This window comes from Myxocyprinus asiaticus, chromosome 11 (genome assembly GCF_019703515.2).
Source record: "Myxocyprinus asiaticus isolate MX2 ecotype Aquarium Trade chromosome 11, UBuf_Myxa_2, whole genome shotgun sequence".
NCBI lineage: Eukaryota > Metazoa > Chordata > Actinopteri > Cypriniformes > Catostomidae > Myxocyprinus > Myxocyprinus asiaticus.
In genome coordinates, this window is record NC_059354.1 from 45259248 (window position 1) to 45280757 (window position 21510).

Consider the following 21510-nt stretch of genomic DNA (forward strand, 5'->3'; position numbering starts at 1 on the left):
TTTTATTTCAAGAAACCCATTCTTAATGTTGGTTTGTTTGACATAATTTGAACTTTTCATGAAACATGAGTTTCTGTGTAATTCATAAGTAAACCAGTTTCAGTAAATTGTCACATTTAAATTCAACGGGACAATTTCCCTAAAATTGATTCATGAAAGATTTACGCAGATTTTTTTTCTGCTTGTGTTTCATAAACAAGGTCCTTTGTTTGAATTTTTGGTGATACCACTCTTCCTCTTTCCTTGTTTAATTGTTACTATATAATTGAACAGTTTTGCTTCTCTTTTAGGGGAATACGATACACCTGGTGAACAAAAACAAAAAAAAAAACTAGTCTATAAATCTCACCCATTTTTAGGTAAGTATAAACTCCTCTGGCTTTTTTTCCAGTTTGTCACAAGATGATGAGAAAAATCTATACCAGCCACTTCTTGCCATTAATTATTCTCAGTGCATGGTACTAACATGAAAAGTCTTGTCGAGCCGTACAAATAAGCTATTCAAACACCTTTTTGTTGTCAAAACATTCCATTGCCAATGAATAACCTCTTTTTATACAAAAGAAAGAAAAAAGAAAGAGGAAGAGATCATCTGTGTGTAAGTACTAGATGGATGTAATATTTTTTTTTTTACCCCTTCCTTTTTCCTGCTGAGGAAGGTACTCGGAAGTTGTTGCAATTTAAGATTCTTCCTCCATTGCATTTTTTTTCCAGGATGAGGCTATAAGGGAGGGAGACTTCCCCTTGTGGGCCCTGGGCTTGTTTTAAACAGTATGTTTTGATCATAGCCCTGTCCTGTTATCTTAAATTTAAAATCATACGTGGAGACAGAAATGCATCCATAAACCTTACTAGTGTTACACATAATTTGGATAAACCATCATTGGCTTGGGAAACAGTAACCTTTAACCATCAGATGAACAAATGTGAACAATCTACATTTGTAAGGCAATGTGAGAAATCTTCACGAGTTTGCACTGCATGACTTGCCATTTGAATCTCCAACAGAGCTCTTATCTTACATTCTTTTGAAATCCAAACCAGGTGCAGCTCATTTGGTAGCCAGTCAGCGAGAATTAGCACTTTGTATCTCTTGGAATGGAGGATCTCCCCCAAGATATTGCATTACTATCAGTAAAATTCCATTATTATTATTATTATTTTTTTTTTTTGTGGTTCTTGCTCAGGCAAACATTACTATTGCTCAAAGCATTATGGATTCGAACAAACTCCTATAAACTTTGGTGTGTAACTTGTAAAAGCTGTACAGTTTGTAATATGAACAGAATCAGACTCAGAATGAGCTTTATTGCCAAGTGTTCTCATGTACACAAAGATTTTTCTTTTTGGTGATAGGAGAAACAAGTGCACACAACATTACAGTGAGACACAGAATATAAATATATTTAATAAAAATAAAAATATATATTTTTCAACCTTTCCCTCTCCCCACATGCTTTAAAACTTCCACCATTGTGCCTGTACCAAAGCAATCCAAAATCACTTGCTTAAATGACTGGTGTCCTGTTGCTCTGACCCCCATCATCAGCAAATGCTTTGAGAGCCAAATCAGAGATTACATCTGCTCTGTGGTACCTGACTCACTGGACTCACTGCAGTTTGCTTACTTCAACAACTGCTCCACTGATGATGCCATTGCACTTACACTACACACTGCTCTCTCCCACCTGGAAAAAAGGAACACATTTAAGAGAATGCTGTTTGTGCCCTCCAAGCTTGATGTGAAACTCCGGGCTCTGGTCTTAAACAACTCGCTGTGCAGCTGGATCCTGGACTTCCTGTCAGGCAGACACCAGGTGGTTAGAATGGGCAGCAACATCTACTCATCACTGACCCTCAACACTGGAGCCCCACAGGGCTGTGTTCTCAGCCCACTCCTGTATTCCCTGTACACACATGACTGTGTGGCAACACATAGCTCCAATGCCATCAAGTTTGCTGATGATACAACGGTGGTAGGTCTGATCACTGACAATGATGAAACAGCCTACAGAGAGGAAGTGCACACTCTGACACGCTAGTGTCAGGAGCACAACCTCTCCCTCAACGTCAGCAAGACCAAGTAGCTTGTGGTGGACTTTAGGAGAAAAGACATCAATGGAGCACTGGTGGAGAGAGTCAGCAGCTTCAAGTTCCTCGGTGTCCACATTACTGAGGAACTCACATGGTCCGTCCACACTTAGGCCGGTGTGAAGAAGGCTCACCAGCGCCTCTGCTTCCTGAGATGGCTGAAGAAGTTTGGAATGAACCGCCACATCCTCACACGGTTCTACACCAGCACTGTAGAGAGCATCCTGACTGGCTGCATCTCCGCCTGGTATGGCAATAGCACCGCCCATAACCGCAAAGCACTGCAAAGGGTGGTGCGAACTGCCAGACACATCATCGGAGGTGAGCTTCCCTCCCTCCAGGACATCTATACCAGGTGGTGTGTGAAAAAAGCTCGGAGGATCATCAGAGACTCCAGCCACCCGGGCCATGGGCTGCTCTCACTGCTACCATCAGGCAGGCGGTATTGCAGCATCAGGACCCGCACCAGCCGACTTCATGACAGCTTCGTCCTCCAAGCTATCAGACTTTTGAACTCTTGATCTCTCACGATCAAAATACATCAGCACTGCACTTTAATCTCACACTGGACTGTCATAAATTATATTCTCTCTTAACAACACACTGGCAACTGACTATCAACTGACAGCCTGAATGTCAATACATCACAATACAACCTACTGTATATTTTATATATACTATTTTTATTGTATATTTTGTATTCTATATTGTGTGTATGTGTATTCTATATTGTGTGTATTTGTATATTGTGTCGTGAGTAATTATGTGTATATTAGATATGTAAATTGTGTTGTGTAAATCTGATGTTTATTGTAAATTGGTATATGTCTCATCACTGTCATGACTGCTATGTTGCTTGGAACTGCACCCAAGACTTTCACCCACTGTTGCACTTGTGTATATGGTTGAGTGACAATAAAGTGATTAGATTTTGATTTGATTTAAAACAAGGTAAGAGTATAAATAGACATACAAATAATAGGATATATAACATATTGTGCAAGGTAGGGATTATTGAATTAAATATGTGAATTTACATATGTACATGAGATATGAATTTATATTATTGCACTATGGGGGAGTCCGTAGGCAGTTTAATTATTCATGAGGAAAATGGCCAGAGGGTAAAAACTGTTCTTGTGCCTGGATGTCCTGGCGCTCAGTGCTCTGTAGCGCCGGCCAGAGGGCAACAGCTCAAAGAGGGAGTGGGCAGGGTGTGTGGGGTCCAGAGTGATTCTACCTGCACTTTCCCTGGAGGTGTACAGGTCTTGCAGGGTGCACAGGGGGGCACCAATAATCCTCTCAGCTATCCTGACTGTCCGTTGTAGTTTCCTTCTGTCTGATTTGGTGGCTGAACCAAACCAGACAGTTATAGATGTACACAGGACAGACTCAATGACGGCCGAGTAGGACTGTGTCAGCAGCTCCAGTGGTAGGTTGGGATTTCTCCTGAAGTCCACTATCTCCACTGTTTTGAGCATGTTCAGCTCAAGGTTGTTGTGACTGCACCAGAAAGCCAGCTGATCAACCTCCCTTCTGTATGCAGACTCGTCACCATTGTGGATGAGGCCTATGACCGTGGTGTCGTCTGCAAACTTGAACAATCCATCAAATCTTGTGGCTTGTTGATAGAGGTGTGCTTTCAGCATGACCACACTTGAAATCATCATGTTGACAGTATCATCCCCCATAAAGAAATTTTTGCATCAATTCAAGCGTGAGCACATTTCCCTCTAGCGCTACTGATCGCGTTCACATAAGCAACGATGAGCACAATTCATAGATTGCATTTTTGCTCTAAAATTACATTTTAACTCCACTGACTGTTTGGTTTAGGGTTGGGGTTTCGGTAGGGGGTAGAGTTAATAAAATATGCATTCTTGTTGACTATATTACATTATTTACAACTAAATACATAAGCTTTTGGCACCACTCTGGTGGATATTTCACATGGAGCTCACACGGAGCTCACACGTGCCCATATATTCAACAACACTTCCAGCTTCGACCAATGGGGTTAGTAGTTAGAATTTTAGTAAAGCCAAGCACACTACACGACTTGAAGTCGGCGCCCTGCGCACACTTTAACATTGCACAGTTTTTTGTTTTCGGTTGTTTTGGTGCGGTCACTTTAGGATTGATAGCAGACTGGGTGTATCAGCAGTATGACAATTCGTACCCTACTGAAGCTCAAGCAGTCAACAATGGGAGATTTTATCCATAATAGTATGTCAACAAACATCATGAAAGATGGGCTCAGCCCATTTAACTCCAAATTGCACAGAACGGGACAAAAAATAAGAAAAACAGTCCGGGAGATGCACGTGATGTTTCATTTTATTTTCTAGTTATTTTTTTTCTCCTGCTTCACAATACATTGCTCTATTCTTACGCTCTCTATATTTCACTGGCTTTTGGTCATTGCCATCTCGTCTCATCAGGACAGTGGGCACTGCACACCAAATGACTTGCCAATCACATTTCAAACCAGTGTTCGCCGTACCTGTTTGTGGTACCTAAGATCTGAGGCTTGGCAGAATAGATCAGGGGCTTAGGGGTGTTGATTTAACACTTTAATTTAGTGTGATGAATTGTATAAAAAAATAATGCGGTAAAAAATTAACCTTCATTTTTTCAAGTCCGAGTCAGCAGGGGGCAGTAAGTGCAACTCCAGCTGTACAGGCAACATGCAGCTTTACAGGCAGTAAAACTAAACCATATTATAGCAGACAGCACAAAATGAGGAGGTGTTCTTGTGTTCAAACACTGCTGGATGGAGTGAAACTCCGAATCTGGTCCGAATGAAAGGGTCTCAAGACATGTTTTTCTAAGTTTCAAATTACGTTTCAGTTGACACAGCATCCTGTGACGCTGCACTTGACTGCCACAATAATGTAATGTATTTTAATTATCTGAATTATTATTTTTATTATATACTTTATATGTATAATTATTTACATTTATTCATTTGGCAGACACTTTTAGCCATTTCTGAAAGACAGAGAGCGAGTCTGCTTCGCGGATGGAGTTGGGACGGTCATTCCGCCAACGTGGTACATTGAAACCGAAAGTCCGGGAAAGTGTTTTGGTGCCTCTTTGTGTTGGTACAACAAAGTGCCGCTCATTAGCCGACCGCATACTTCTGGTAGGAACGTAGCTCTGCAGAAATTATATTTAAATATAATTGTTTATAATTATAATTGTTTATTATTATTTAAGCTTTATATATTGAATTCTTTTTTATTTTGGGGATTTTCTCTGTAAATATCGAGATATACAGTTTTGAATTATTTGATTAATTAATCTGCATATCATGTAATTAATTTCATTAAAACATTTTATCGATTAACAGCCCTGCTTTTTATATGTCCCTCTTCAGATAACCACATAATTCTAAATACTCTTATGACACACATACATTTTTGTAATACATTTTGTTTTATTAAGTGATTTGTAATTTTACATTCAACAGTTCACCAACAACATGCAGGGAAGGTCAGCAAATTTTTTAAATAAGGCAAACATGTTTATACAAGGGGTGAGCATTATTGCCAGCAGCAGCGGCAAAAAGTTGTGGAAACCCTTGACCACAAGCAACTTACACCATGCTATTTCCATGTCTAGTTTTTACATTAGTCAGCATTGTGGCAGTGACAATTCTTAAATGACAGAATGTATGACAGACTCTTGTTTGTTCTTAGCCGTATAGAAAACATTCCACCAATTATTATTATTATGCGGCAAGGAAGAACCTAACAGAGAATAACATTTTATCTGTATTCGAACAGAAAACTCAGACTTCATGCTTTATATCCCTGCCTGTGCCACATCTGTCAGAGTTAATTTTTCCTCACAAACTTCAACGTGCAAGACAGTCAACCCTTTCATCAAACAAAATGTCAAGCTTTTTATTGAGGAAAATGTCATTATATTTTCCACGCTATGTTAACTAAAGATCAAGAGTAATTTCAAGATTCTTTGTCTCTGGGACTTTTTTTTTTCTATTGCCAGAGCAATTTAGAAATCTATTCCAAAAAAATGCCTTAAATTGCTGGGTCATGGAGGAATCTGAGAGCCTGCCAGTCAGATAAATAGAGCTGTCTAATGTGGTTTGTTTCATGGTATTTTTACGGCTACCCACGGTGCTTTTGACAAGAAAACAGACTTCCATATTCAAAACATGCAGGTCTAATCACTTGCGTCTTAAAATGAACCTCCCCTGCAGTTCTCCAGAGACAGGCTATGGTTTAATAAACACAAATACCCTAAACCTCTGCAGTTGCAGTCATGGTGCCATTTAGTGCTATAATTAACTAAAGTAATGCCATAAACATACACCAAGTTGTTACAGCTTAATTTACAGATCATCAGTGGAGTGAAATCAGGTGCCAACTGCCTTAATGTTTACCACCTGTGTCGTTAAGCATAATTTGTGCTTTATTTACTACAGCTGACTGTAATACTGTAATATTAAAGGCAGTCATTTTTACAGGTCCCTCAGACTTAACACACATAATATTTCTAAATAGTTAATAGCTAATTTTACCATTTGGGAAGACTTAATTTAAAAATCACTATTGTTCATATTCTTTTTCTTTTGTTTTAATTCAACAGATTAAACAGTGATTTTATATCTTGTAAGTCTGACTATGTGTATATAATGCAGTTTCCAACACCATTGTGGTAATCTTCTACTGCAGTTCATTTTACCTGAATCAACTCTTCAATAAAATAAAAAATCTTTATTAAAGGGAAAGATTTTAAGTTAATAAATACCTAAATTTCAGTCTGTTCCTAACACAAAGCTATCATATGACTTCAGAAAACTTGGAATGTATCACAAATTATATGGACTATTTTATGGCACTTAAATTAGGGCTACAACAACTAATCAATAAAATAGATAATTATCGATAATGGAAATCATCGATAACGAATTTCATTATCGATTAGTTGGATATATGCGGCAAGCACGGAGAAACTCTGTCAGTGACATCTCTTTACAGCCCAGTGAAAATGTGTTGCATGATGAAACACATTTGAAAAACAATGGAGACAAGTTGAAGCAGAAAAAACACGATCCAAGTTGTCCAGCACAAGAGAGCACATAAAGAAGATCATAATAAGCATACAGTTTAATGTGGAGCGCTTGCTTCATCAGGTACGTTGACAGAGGGCGTGTTTTGTTTGTTTGATGTGCTAAAGAGTTGTTTCTCTCCAGCGCATGACTTACATTTTACTGCTATATTCTGTTTTATAATGTATACGTATATTTGTATACATATACAGGTGCATCTCAATAAATTAGAATGTCGTGGAAAAGTTCATTTATTTCAGTAATTCAACTCAAATTGTGAAACTCGTGTATTAAATAAATTCAATGCACACAGACTGAAGTAGTTTAAGTCTTTGGTTCTTTTAATTGTGATGATTTTGGCTCACATTTAACAAAAACCCACCAATTCACTATCTCAAAAAATTAGAATATGGTGACATGCCAACCAGCTAATCAAATCAAAACACCTGCAAAGGTTTCCTGAGCCTTCAAAATGGTCTCTCAGTTTGGTTCACTAGGCTACACAATCATGGGGAAGACTGCTGATCTGACAGTTGTCCAGAAGACAATCATTGACAGCCTTCACAAGGAGGGTAAGCCACAAACATTCATTGCCAAAGAAGCTGGCTGTTCACAGAGTGCTGTATCCAAGCATGTTAACAGAAAGTTGAGTGGAAGGAAAAAGTGTGGAAGAAAAAGATGCACAATGAACCGAGAGAACCGCAGCCTTATGAGGATTGTCAAGCAAAATCGATTCAAGAATTTGGGTGAACTTCACAAGGAATGGACTGAGGCTGGGGTCAAGGCATCAAGAGCCACCACACACAGACGTGTCAAGGAATTTGGCTACAGTTGTCGTATTCCTCTTGTTAAGCCACTCATGAACCACAGACAACGTCAGAGGCATCTTACCTGGGCTAAGGAGAAGAAGAACTGGACTGTTGCCCAGTGGTCCAAAGTCCTCTTTTCAGATGAGAGCAAGTTTTGTATTTCATTTGGAAACCAAGGTCCTAGAGTCTGGAGGAAGGGTGGAGAAGCTCATAGCCCAAGTTGCTTGAAGTCCAGTGTTAAGTTTCCACAGTCTGTGATGATTTGGGGTGCAATGTCATCTGCTGGTGTTGGTCCATTGTGTTTTTTGAAAACCAAAGTCACTGCACCCGTTTACAAAGTAATTTTGGAGCACTTCATGCTTCCTTCTGCTGACCAGCTTTTTAAAGATGCTGATTTCATTTTCCAGCAGGATTTGGCACCTGCCCACACTGCCAAAAGCACCAAAAGTTGGTTAAATGACCATGGTGTTGGTGTGCTTGACTGGCCAGCAAACTCACCAGACCTGAACCCCATAGAGAATCTATGGGGTATTGTCAAGAGGAAAATGAGTTGAGCTGAAGGCCACTGTCAAAGAAACCTGGGCTTCCATACCACCTCAGCAGTGCCACAAACTGATCACTTCCATGCCACGCCGAATTGAGGCAGTAATTAAAGCAAAAGGAGCCCCTACCAAGTATTGAGTACATATACAGTAAATGAACATACTTTCCAGAAGGCCAACAATTCACTAAAAAAAAATTTTTTATTGGTCTTATGATGTATTCTAATTTTTTGAGATAGTGAATTGGTGGGTTTTTGTTAAATGTGAGCCAAAATCATCACAATTAAAAGAACCAAAGACTTAAACTACTTCAGTCTGTGTGCATTGAATTTATTTAATACACGAGTTTCACAATTTGAGTTGAATTACTGAAATAAATGAACTTTTCCACGACATTCTAATTTATTGAGATGCACCTGTATACATATATATTTCCGGGTATTTTTCAAAACTGTTTTTTTTTTTTTTTACACATGCGAGTCTCTGCTAAACTTCACAGAGCGAGCGAGCGTGCACATCCACGTCAATCAAACTATGCTTTGCGGTTAGTAATTGTGTAACATCATACCTCAACTTCATTTTCAATGTTATCAATTGTGCAGCTCATAGATGTCACACTGATGTCTCAGAGGTCCAATTGTGTTGGTTTTTAAAGTGTTTTTGATGATTTCTCTTCATCATGTAAGCGCATGTAATATGTAATTAGCACCGATGAGACTTTTCAGCACAAGAGTGAACTTGCACCACATTTACAGATGATTGTACTACATTAAACTGTATATAATACTGAATATAATGTATAATAATGCTAACAGTCCTGATATTTTAAAGTCCTCCAGTGAATGCCACATTTAATGTCTGATATCACTAGTAAATTTATATGTCAAACATTATTTTACTGTATAAGTATACACATATTTGTGAAAAGAATAGTTTAGAAACATGTAATCAGTGAAAATATTATTTTAAAACCTACAATATTCATTTAAAATACTAAAATTTACGTAATCAGTGACAGTGTACAAGCATATGTCTCTAACATAATTAGGAATTTTTCAGCTGATCAGAATTATTAATATTTCTATTTTGGTGTCACCATTGCCCTCTGATGGGCTGATTTTTCCCACTCCATCCCGATGGATATTTTTACTCTTTAATGAACAGTACTTTTTGTTAAGTTTTACAAATAAAGGAAAGGCACCGTTTTTCATATGTCCTGAAAGTAATAATAATGATAAAAAAAATCAAACATAACTTGTCATGATTCAGGCTTTGTTCAAAGTTTTTTGACAGAATAGAATCATGAATTCAATACTCTAAATCGAGCCAAATCCTTACGCTCTTTAGAATCAGAATCAGCTTTATTGCCAGGTATGCTTACACATACAAGGAATTTGTCTTGGTGACAGTCATCCTTACGCTCTTTATCATTTGTGTTTAAAAAAAAAAAAAAAAAAAAAAAACAGGACCCCCCCCCCCCATTTTTATCAGATTAATCGAAGAATTAATCAAAGATTATTTACTAATAACTATGCACACTTTGATATAAGGTGTTAGTCACTTTCGCCACACCCTCCCTCACTACACAAATACATACCACCTGAAAATGGTTGAATCCATTAAGCATTCAAGTTTATATGGTTTGTAGTTGGAAAATGTGCATGGAAATAATGATAAGATTAGAATACTCACTTATTGCCAATATAGTCATTTAGCTCTTAAAAAGATAAGAAGGTTTGCTAGGCAAATGGTATGCTTCTTCTTGGCCAGCGCTTTTCAGTGTGCTAGCCATTTGGGGGGTTGGGGTACAAACCAGTAGATGGGGGTTGGGCAGAGAAGGTATTCCACTTTGTGCTGTTTCACCCTTGTGTTACATGGGTGGATGGAGGTGGTGTTGGTGAATCTCCTATTCCAATAAAGGACTCACTACACCATCATTGCTTTACAAGTACTGTCCCGCTACAATGTGGGAAAAAATACAGGATGCAAAACCCCCCAAACCCATTAAGAAAAAGGGCAGGGTGTTTCCATAGAAATGGACCGATCTATACTGTGTGCCCAGTTATTAGGCAAATTGTATTCCTCAGGATTAATTTTATTGTTGAACAAACACAATACTCTCAGTCAATCCAAAATGTTATTGAACCTCAAACCTGAATGTTTAACAAAGAAAAAGTGAGTTTAGTCTTTCTCAGGGGAATATAAGTGTGCACAATTATTAGGCAACTATTAGTGTGCACAATTATTAGGCAACTATATTACAAAAATGATTTCTCCCAACTCAATTGTTTATTCTCAATTTTTAGAGTAGGTGCAACAAATAAGTAACACAAAATGACAATTAAATAACATGTTTGGCCTTTCAAAAATATTCAGTGACCAATATAGCCACCCTTCTTTTCAATAACTGCCATGAGCCTTCCATCCATGGAGTCTGTCAGTTTCTTGATCTGTTCACGATCAACTTTCACTGAAGCAGCAACCACAGCCTCCCAAATGCTGTTCAAAGGGGTGTATTGTCTTCCCTCACTGTAAATCTCACGTTTGAGAAGGGTCCACAAGTTCTCAGTAGGATTTAAGTCAGGTGAAGAAGGGGGCCAAGTCATTATTTGGGCATCTTTGAGGCCCTTGCTGGCTAGCCAAGCAGTGGAGTACTTGGATGCATGTGATGGAGCATTGTCCTGCATAAAGATCATGGCCTTCTTGAATGCTGAGGACTTCTTCCTGTACCACTGCTTGAAGAAAGTATTTTCCAGAAACTGGCAGTAGGATTGAGAGTTGAGTTTCAATCCATCTTCAACTCGAAAAGGTCTGGAATATGGTAGCATTGGAGGATAATGGGTTCCTGGTAGCTTCACGTTTAATTCTTCTCAAGTCTTTTGCTGTTAATTTGCGCCTTTTCTTCTCCATGCGTTTTTTGCGCCCCAGTTGACTATTCGCAACAAAAGGTTTGATTGTCCGGTGGTCACGCCTCAATAGTTTAGCTATTTCAAGAGTGTTGTATCTATCTCAAAGGCGTTTTACAATATTTGACTTTTCAGTGTCAGTTAAATCTCTTTTTTGGCACATTTTACCTGAGGTAATAAAGCTGCCTAATAATTATGCACACCTTGATATAAGGTGTTAGTCACTTTCGCCACACCCTCCCTCATTACACAAATACATACCACCTGAAAATTATTGAATCCAATAAGCATTCAAGTTTATATGGTTTGTAGTTGGAAAATGTGCATGGAAATAGCGATAAGATCAGAATACTCACTTGCCTAATAATTGGGCCTGCAATGTAGACTCAACCTCCCCCGACATTGTAACAGACGGTTGGAGATAAAGCAGTTTGGGGGGGGGTTGGTTAAACCAGCAATTCCCCAAAGATCTCCATTAAAAGTTTCTTTCTTGAGAATACAGCTCTTGAATCATTGAGTTACCTGTAAAATGGGTAGAACAAACAAAAAAGAACTCAGGGTGTGGAGTAATACAGTCATTGAGCAATGTATTGGCATTATTTACCCAACTTTATTAAAGTTCTTTGGAAGCATTATAACAAGTTTGTTTTATTATTACAAGAATGTTCCTAAGTACAATTCATGATGAACATTCATAAGAACTTTCTTAAGAAGTCTTTTCATGAGTACAAACTATTCTTAAAAAATACATATTTTTTCTTAAGTTTTTCTTTTTTCTTAAGCTATTCCTTTAACTGAACTGGAGTCTGTTTCCAACAAAAGAGAGTGCCAATACAGTCATTTAGCTCTCAAAAAGATAAGAAGGTTCACTAGGCAAATGGTATGCTTCTTCTTGGCCAGTGCTTTTCAGTGTGCTAGCCATTTGGGGGGGTTGGGGTACAAACCAGTGGATGGGGGTTGGGCAGAAAAGGGATTCCACTTTGTGCTGTTTCACCCTTGTGTTACATGGGTGGATGGGGGTGGTGTTGGTGAATCTCCTATACCAATAAAGGACTCACTACACCATCGTCGCTTTACAAGTAATGTCCCGCTACAATGTGGGAAAAAATGCAGGACTCAAAACCCCCCAAACCCATTAAGAAAAAGGGCAGCGTGTTTCCATATAAACAGAACGATCTACACTGTGTGCCCAATTATTAGGCAAATTGTTTTCCCTCAGGATTAATTTTATTGTTGAACAAACACAATACTCTCAGTCAATCCAAAATGTTATTGAACCTCAAACCCGAATGTTTAACAATGAAAAAGTGAGTTTTGTCTTTCTCAGGGGAATATATAAGTGTGCACAAGTATTAGGCAACTATTAGTGTGCACAATTATTAGGCAACTAAATTACAAAAATAATTTCTCCCAACTCAATTGTTTATTCTCAATTTTTAGAGTAGGTGCAACAAATAAGTAACACAAAATGACAATTAAATAACATGTTTGGCCTTTCAAAAATATTTAATGACCAATAAAGCCACCCTTCTTTTCAATAACTGCCATGAGCCTTCCATCCATGGAGTCTGTCAGTTTCTTGATCTGTTCACGATCAACTTTCGCTGAGGCAGCAACCACAGCCTCCCAAATGCTGTTCGAAGAGGTGTATTGTCTTCCCTCACTGTAAATCTCACGTTTGAGAAGGGTCCACAAGTTCTCAGTAGGATTTAAGTCAGGTGAAGAAGGGGGCCAAGTCATTATTTGGGCATCTTTGAGGCCCTTGCTGGCTAGCCAAGCAGTGGAGAACTTGGATGCATGTGATGGAGCATTGTCCTGCATAAAGATCATGGCCTTCTTGAATGCTGAGGACTTCTTCCTGTACCACTACTTGAAGAAAGTATTTTCCAGGAACTGGCAGTAGGATTGAGAGTTGAGTTTCAATCCATCTTCAACTCGAAAAGGTCCAACTACCTCATCCTTAATGATAGCAGGCTATACCAGTACCCCTCCTCCACCTTGCTGGCACCTGACTCGAAGTGGTGCCCTGTGTCCATTAGTGATCCAGCCACAGGCCCATCCATCTGGTCCATCAAGAGTCACTCTCATTTCATCTGTCCATAAAACCTTTGAAAAATCTGTCTTCATGTATTTCTTTGCCCAATCTTGATGCTTCAACTTGTGAATATGTAGCCCAGCTAGGGTTAATTATAATCTCCTAAATGCATGTTTCTTAGTATGTAAATTTAAATATGTTTCTGACATTCATGGGTTAAACTTTCATAAATGTTATGTGGTCATATAATTGTATAGCATTTCACTTATACTAATGTTATAGAGATTATGGTAAATGTTTATGTGAGGTGTACTCGCTCAAAACTTAGGTTTGACCAGCATGTATGTTCTTTTATTTGTGATTGGTCATTGTTTTACTTGCTCCCGCCCATGTGTAGGTACTGAGAGTTCTGATTGGAACCAAGAGAGAGGGGGAGAGATGAAGAGGGCAGATCGGAAAGTGATGTTGCACTTTATTTTTCTCGGGATTCTGAAAGAATGGTCAAAGGTTATATAGCGAATGTAGGAAGGGTTAAAGAACTTTTATTTAATTTGTTTCAACATTTCTCTGACTAAGAGTTTAAACTGACTTGCGTAGGTTACTGCTGCTGGACGCGCTGTAATCTCCTTTTCTTTTACAGAGAGTAAGAGACTTTTACGTGCTGCTGGACCAGAGTTTATTAATCGTGCCAAGGAAAAGACTACAGGATGGAGGAACCAGATAGCATTCTAAATCCCCTCGCTGTTTAGAATTCCTCTGGCATAGCGGGATTCATTGTCTTTCAGCGTACAGCTGGCGAGACTGCAGACGCATACCGAGTTCCTAACGTGATGGGTGGATAGCGCGTCGACACGGGAAGACACAGGTACACTTGTTTGTTTATTTAGCTCGTTTGAGCGAAGAGGCCATTTGTTGGTTTTAACGGCCACACCGTTCCCAAGCAACGATTCAGGCTTGCAACAGGTTGGGATTATTGAAACTAAGAGTGTGTATGGGCCCGCATTACATATTTGTTGTCTAGTTTATTAACTTGATTTATATTGAGTGTATTTTGCATTTTGATTTCTGTTGTTATAGTACAATACCTTAAAAAAGAATTGCAATACTGTTTTCTAACTGATACAAATTGAGTATTGATATTTGAGTATCAGGTGTTGGAATTTCTGATCTGAGAAGATCAAAAGGTGATTTTGTGTGAAAGAAAATACACAAAGGACATTTTGAAATTTCATTTAATTCTTCCACTTGATTTACAATACTTCATTCTTTAAATCTTATTTTCTGTTAAATAAAATGACTTGTTAATTGATAAGAACTCACCTTTTTGTGATTTACATTAAGTTTATCAGAAAGACTGTCACATAACATTTTCATTTAAGTAAAGTGATCAGAGAGGAAAAGGGAAGGAAGTAGATTATTTCAGTCGAGAGACACATCATTAGAACCCGATGCTCCGCCCATTAAAGGAGAGGGTAGGGAGCTCTACAAATATATTCAGTGGTGGTCGTGTTTCAGCCTTCTTGACCTTGGCCATGTCTCTGAGCACTTGGCATCTTGTATTTCTGGACACTCCAGGTAGGTTGCAGTTCTGGAATATGGTAGCATTGGAGGATAATGGGTTCCTGGTAGCTTCACACTTAATTCTTCAAGTCTTTCTGTGTTAATTTGCGTTTTTTCTTCTCCATGCCTTTTTTGCGCCCCAGTTGACTATTCGCAACAAAACACCTCAATAGTTTAGCTATTTCAAGAGTGTTGTATCTGTCTGAAAAATATTTTACAATATTTGACTTTTCAGTGTCAGTTAAATCTCTTTTTTGGCCCATTTTACCTGAGGTAATGAAGCTGCCTAATAATTATGCACATCTCAATATAAGGTGTTAGTCATTTTTGCCACACCCTCCTCATTACACAAATACATACCACCTGAAAATTATTGAATCCAATAAGCATTCAAGTTTATATGGTTTGTAGTTGGAAAATGTGCATGGAAATAATGATAAGATCAGAAGACACAATTGCCTAATAATTGGGCACACAGTGTAGCCTCAACCTCCCCCGACATTGTAACAGATGGTTGGAGATAAAGCAGTTTGGGAGGGGTTTGGTTAAACCAGCAATTCCCCAAAGATCTCCATTAAAAGTTTATTTCTTGAGAATACAGCTCTTCTTATTGGCATTATTTACCCAATTTTATTAAAATTCTTTGGAAACATTATAACAAGTTTGTTTTATTATAACAAGAATGTTCCTAAGTACAATTCATGATGAACATTCATAAGAACTTTCTTAAGAAGTCTTTTCGTGAGTACAAACTATTCTTAAAAAATACATATTTTTTCTTAAGTTAGAAAATAAGTTAACACAAGTTAAACTCAGTCGATGGCATTTGTGGTGTAAGGTTGATTTTTATGCCTTGTGGCTTTACTTTTGAAACAGTGAGGGGGAAATTCACTAAGAATAAATTGCACCCAGTAAAAGCGCTGGTTTAGCACCCACTTCATAAAATTAATTCTGCAGATTAGGCAATGGCACAAATGCACTAAAACAAAATTGCTGCTAAACACAATTTGCACAAGCAACTCTGATCTTGTGGGCAGAGGTGAGTAGTAACGTGCTACATTTACTCCATTACATTTAATTGTGTAACTTTTTGATTTTTTTTTTTTAACTTTTAGAGTAGGTTTAAAAGTGGGTAATTTTTACTCTCACTCAAGTAAATTTCTAATGAATTTTTTTTTTACATTTACTTCTTTACAATGGGTGGTGTTCCTGTCGTTACATTACTGGGATTAATTTTAATTAATGTGTAATTTATTGAGAGATTATTGAATGGGACTTTTATGAGAGCGGAAGTTCATACAGCTGTGTGCGCTGAGCCGCTGTCACAGACTTCACTCAATCATTGCTGCAGCATCAAACTCTTCAAAGTGAAACACTTTCTTCGCTCCGCACAGTGAAAAAAAGAATATTTTCGTCATGCAATGTCTTCATTTAACACCAAGACAAGCTGATATTTCAAGATTAACATCACAGCTCCAATTTAAGGCAGCACGCTGAGGTAAGTTTTGGCTCTAATCCAAACGGGGGCTTTTCTGTGGAATGTGATGGTCATTTTCAGGGTGATTCTGTAACTGGGCTCTTATGACATCAGTTTTTAAGTGTACATTTTAAAATCAGTGCAGCAATATATCAGTGTGCTTTGTCCTGCATCCCGCATGTCATGAGCAGTATTTACGCATTTACCCCGCGCCCTTGCGGGGGTACTGGCAACTACTGCAGCTACTTTGGGTGGATTAACTGAATAAATGTAAACATGTAATCATCCAAGTTAAATGTAAATAAATGCCTTTTGCTCTGCCATTTGCGTGATTGACAACTGGAGCGCGAACAGACAGCATTTCTGTGCGTGCACAGCGAGGGATGCGGGGCGCACGCATGAGAGATGTGCGGGCGTGAGGCGATCATATGGCGAAGAGAGACTGGCTGTGTCCGAAATCATTCACTCATTTACTATTTCCTATATAGTGAATGGCAGTTAGTGCACTATATCTCAGCAGTATGTGAACGAAATGAGTGATTTGGACACTGACGTATACACCGAGTGTCGGAGCTCTGGGGCTGTTGCAGAAACAATGTCACAAATGAAATTTTAAAATACTTGGGCCTTACTTGTTATTCTTAATAAATAATATATTAATACAATAAATATTCATTCTATTTGTCATTTTTAATATATAGTGTGTTAATATAAAGAGTAAACACATTTTATCAAATAAAGAGTACATTTTAAAATGTATCTGTATGTTTTGCCTCTCTATATGTTATTATGTTAATCAAGTAATGGTTTGTCAAAAAGTAATTTACTACATTCAGCATGAAATAAAATATTGCAGGAGTGAAGGAAGCAGTAAACTCCCAGCACGCACATCTGACCTGTGGTGGATTGTGGGCAATTAACCGTCGTCGAGTGTACATCAAATGTACACTTGAAATTAGAGTGTATTGTGGGTAATAATGAGTGAACAAAAGTAGGGAACGAGTGGCTCACTCAGAATTCAGACACTCCTACAAAATGGCAGACACCCAAAATAGTGCACTATATAATGGTTAGGGGGCGGTTTCAGACAGTGTTCCATGGGGTTGGTGCCCTACGCAGGCTGCGTACTCTGCGTTTAGAGAGTGGCGGTACTGCTGTACAGAACTATCTAAATTCTTTAGACACTGAAAACTGTAACTACACTGAAATAAGAATCCACACAGGACTTTAAAAGCTATGAAATAGCAAAAGCATGCATTAATAAAACATGATCTTGCTTTGGTTTATATTTCAGCATTATATATAATGTCCTAGTGGGAAATTTTCACGTTTTCACTGTAATAATTACTAGAATTGTTCCCAAACCTCTCTTATTGACAAATTCATCCAGATCTGACAAGAGCCCTTAAAGGGATAGTTCACCCAAAAATTACAATTCTCATTATTTACTCACCCTCATGCCACCCCAGATGTGTATGTCTTTCTTTCATCTGCTGAACTCAAATGAAGATTTTTAGAAGAATTTCTCAGCTCTTTTGGTCCATACAATGCAAGTGAATGGGTGGCAACATTTTAAAGCTAAACAAAATCACATAAGTCAGCATAAAAATAATCCATAAGACTCCAGTTGTTAAATCAATATCTTCAGAAGCGATATGCTAGGTGTGGATGAGAAACAGAGAAACAGATCACTTTCACATTCTTCTTCTTGTGTTTTTGGTGATTCACATTTTTCTCTGCATATTGCCCCCTGCTGTCTAGCAAAAAATGACAAATATTGATCTGTTTCTCACCCACACCTATCATATCACTTCTGAATACATGGATTTAACCACTGGAGTCTTATGGATTACTTTTATGCTGCCTTTATGTTCTTTTTGGAGCATCAAAATTTTGGCCTACAGAGCTAAAATATTCTTCTAAAAATCTTAATTTGTGTTCTGCAGAAGAAAGGAAGTCATACACATCTGGGATGGCAAGAGGGTGAGTAAATGATGAGAGAATTTTAATTTTTTGGGTAAACTATCTCTTTAAAGTGATAGCTCAGACATAATGAAATATTCTGTCATAATTTCCCTACCCTCATGTTGTTCCAAACCAGTGTGACGCTTTGTATTCTGTGGAACACAAAAGATGTTAGACAGAATGTTAGGGACTGACAGTCTCTGTCACCATTCTCTTTCAAAATATGGAGAAAAAAAAAACATTCACTGAAAGTAAATAGTGACTCAGGCAAAAATTCTGTCTAATATCTCCTTATCGTGTTGCATGGAAGAAAGAAAGTCATATGGGTTTGGAACAACATGATGGTGAATGATGACAGAATTTCCATTAATAATAATAATAATTCTGTAATACATGTTAAATGTGTATTATGTAATGGAATATAGGGGAGTAAACGTCTATTATGTCATTTGTGAAAGTAACGATTTACCCACTATTTGAGTACTCTTTTAATTCGATACTTTCTTACTCTTACTCAAGTAATTATTTATGTTAGTACTTTTACTTGTACTTGAGTAATTAATTTTTTTAGTAATTGTACTTTTACTTGAGTACAGTTTTTGGCTACTCTACCCACCTCTGCTTGTGGGCTGATTCTGAGTGCAATATGGCAGAGAATCTAGCAGACCACCGTTATCTGACAGGACTGTAGAGCATCACCCCACTATGATCCAGACACTTGAATCGTCTTTTTAACATGCCAAAAGTGCACTTGACTACACCTCGCATCTGGATATATGCCTGGTATAATGCTCTTCTTCATCATTTGATAATTATTTAAAGAATTACTGCTGATATGTCGATAGAAAATTTACTCAAGCGTCTCTTTTTAATAAAATTCAATTTCAATTGTGGCAGAAAATTTATGTAAATGAAGCACAATCTATAATGAGCCTAATTTATGTAGAAAGAGACATGGTTGTGCGGAAAGCAATGACAGTGACTTAATTTAAATACTTAAGATGCAGTGCAATTTTAGTGCTGAAAGTGCCTGCTTAAACTAGATTGCAGGTGTTTATTGAATAAGACGCAGGTATGTGCACTGAAATACCATATGCTAAAGTGCCACAACTGTTTAGTGAATCTGATCCAGCATGTTTTAACGGTTACGCATTTGTTCCATTCCGTTCCATTGTAAATGCCTCACTATTACCCAGATGTTTGCTTTTTTTAAAGAAAAGGAGGGACAAGTTGAAATTAATTCTTGTGGTAATCAGCATTAGGCCACAAATGCTGTCAAATGAGCTTAACTTGTATTGAGCCCGGAATATTCCTATAAGAAGAATTATTAAAAGAATTAGAAGTATCTTAAGAATTTTTCATGATCCGGGCCATGGAGACATAATCTGTGAAAAAAAATTTTTCCTGAAACTTACATTATTGTTGAATAAGCCTAAGTAAATAAATGAATACATACAGATGTGCATTCATACATATGTGCATACACATAGTTATACTGCTCACTCATACGGCGCATCGTGAGATAATCTTCTAACAGTCACTATTTTGGATTATAACAGTGTGACGAGGAAGAGTGCGTGGCCGGGCCATGAGGACACATGGTCAGCGCTGAATCAGGTGATCAGTGCGAGAGCGAGATAAGCAGAAGAAAAGAAAAGATCATACACATCTGGGATGGCATGAGAGTGAGTAAATGATGAGAGAATAAAAAATTTTTGGATGAACAATTCCTTTAAGGGGCCATTCAGAACAAACACACTTTTTGTGTAATTACACTGTTTTGTTTTTAAATTATAGTTTTTCTATGTAAACCTGTGCTAGACAGATATCTTTGACCATTGCGCCACATCTCTCTGTTTTGTCGGTGTTGTGCTGGAGTGTAAAATTTTTTTAGATGCTGCTTCAAGTTAAAGAACTTCAACTTTTAAAATGCATCTGGAGACACATGCGTTCTGTTTTATACTTTGTGCTGCATCTAACTTTTTATAGAACAAGAACAAGTTCTGTTTGAATGGCATAACTCTGTTTTGTTTTCACACTGCTCCAACCAACAACAACAGATTAACACACTGATCCAACAGAACCCAAAATCTTGAATTTGATGTTTCTTGGTATTTCTTTGTGTTTGTTCGGGCATTGTGAACTAAAGAGTGTATGTACTGTATATAAATTAGGTGTAAGATGTATCGGGTAATATAAATAGGTTAGTATACTAAAAACTATAACACTATATACAGTAAATAAATAGTGCCAGCTTGATAAAGGGCTCACAGTATGAAGAGAAGCATACACGCAGACACTATCTAACTCATGTTTTCATGATGATGTAAAGTTCAGGCTTCTGTCAGTGAGTGGGTAGTAAGGGGCCTCACAGAAGCCTTTAGTTACACCGTGGTTTATAGGTCAGCTCTGCCCAGAGACAGCACCACATTCTAAGGAAAACATTCACACACATAGCACCTCTGTTTTAAAAAATACTCTCAATTTCCAGAGGTATTGGAATTTTTAAGTGACGGGATCGCATCTTGTGGCGAACAAGACAACAGTTTAGCTACACATTATTCACAGTTTGAAATAATGCATCTCAAAAAAACTTGGATAGAGAAAGTGACTGTGCATGCATGAATGGAAAAGTTGATGATTTCCATCTGGTACACAATGTGCCGAGAGGATGGGTGTGCGTTCAGTGGATGCGTTGTTTTGCTATAGTCATGTTGTTTGAAATTGACTGTCAGTCATTTTTAAATGAGAAGTGAAGTAAAAGCTTTATTATGCAAATAATAATAAGAAATTGTTTTTACGAGAGTTCTGCATTTGCCAAGAAGATGTGTAAAAAAACTAATGATTTATTATAAAAGAAAGATGTGTTTCCAAGCCATAGAACTAGAATCACAGCCCAAACCGATATTCTCTTCAGTGTATTATGTAACCATGCCTAACATTCATTAATATCACAAGCAGTGAATGAGACAGATCTTAATGTCAGAGAAATATCCAAAACGGTCATGTTGTCCAACTAAGTGGCCACAATTTGTGGAAGCACATAAT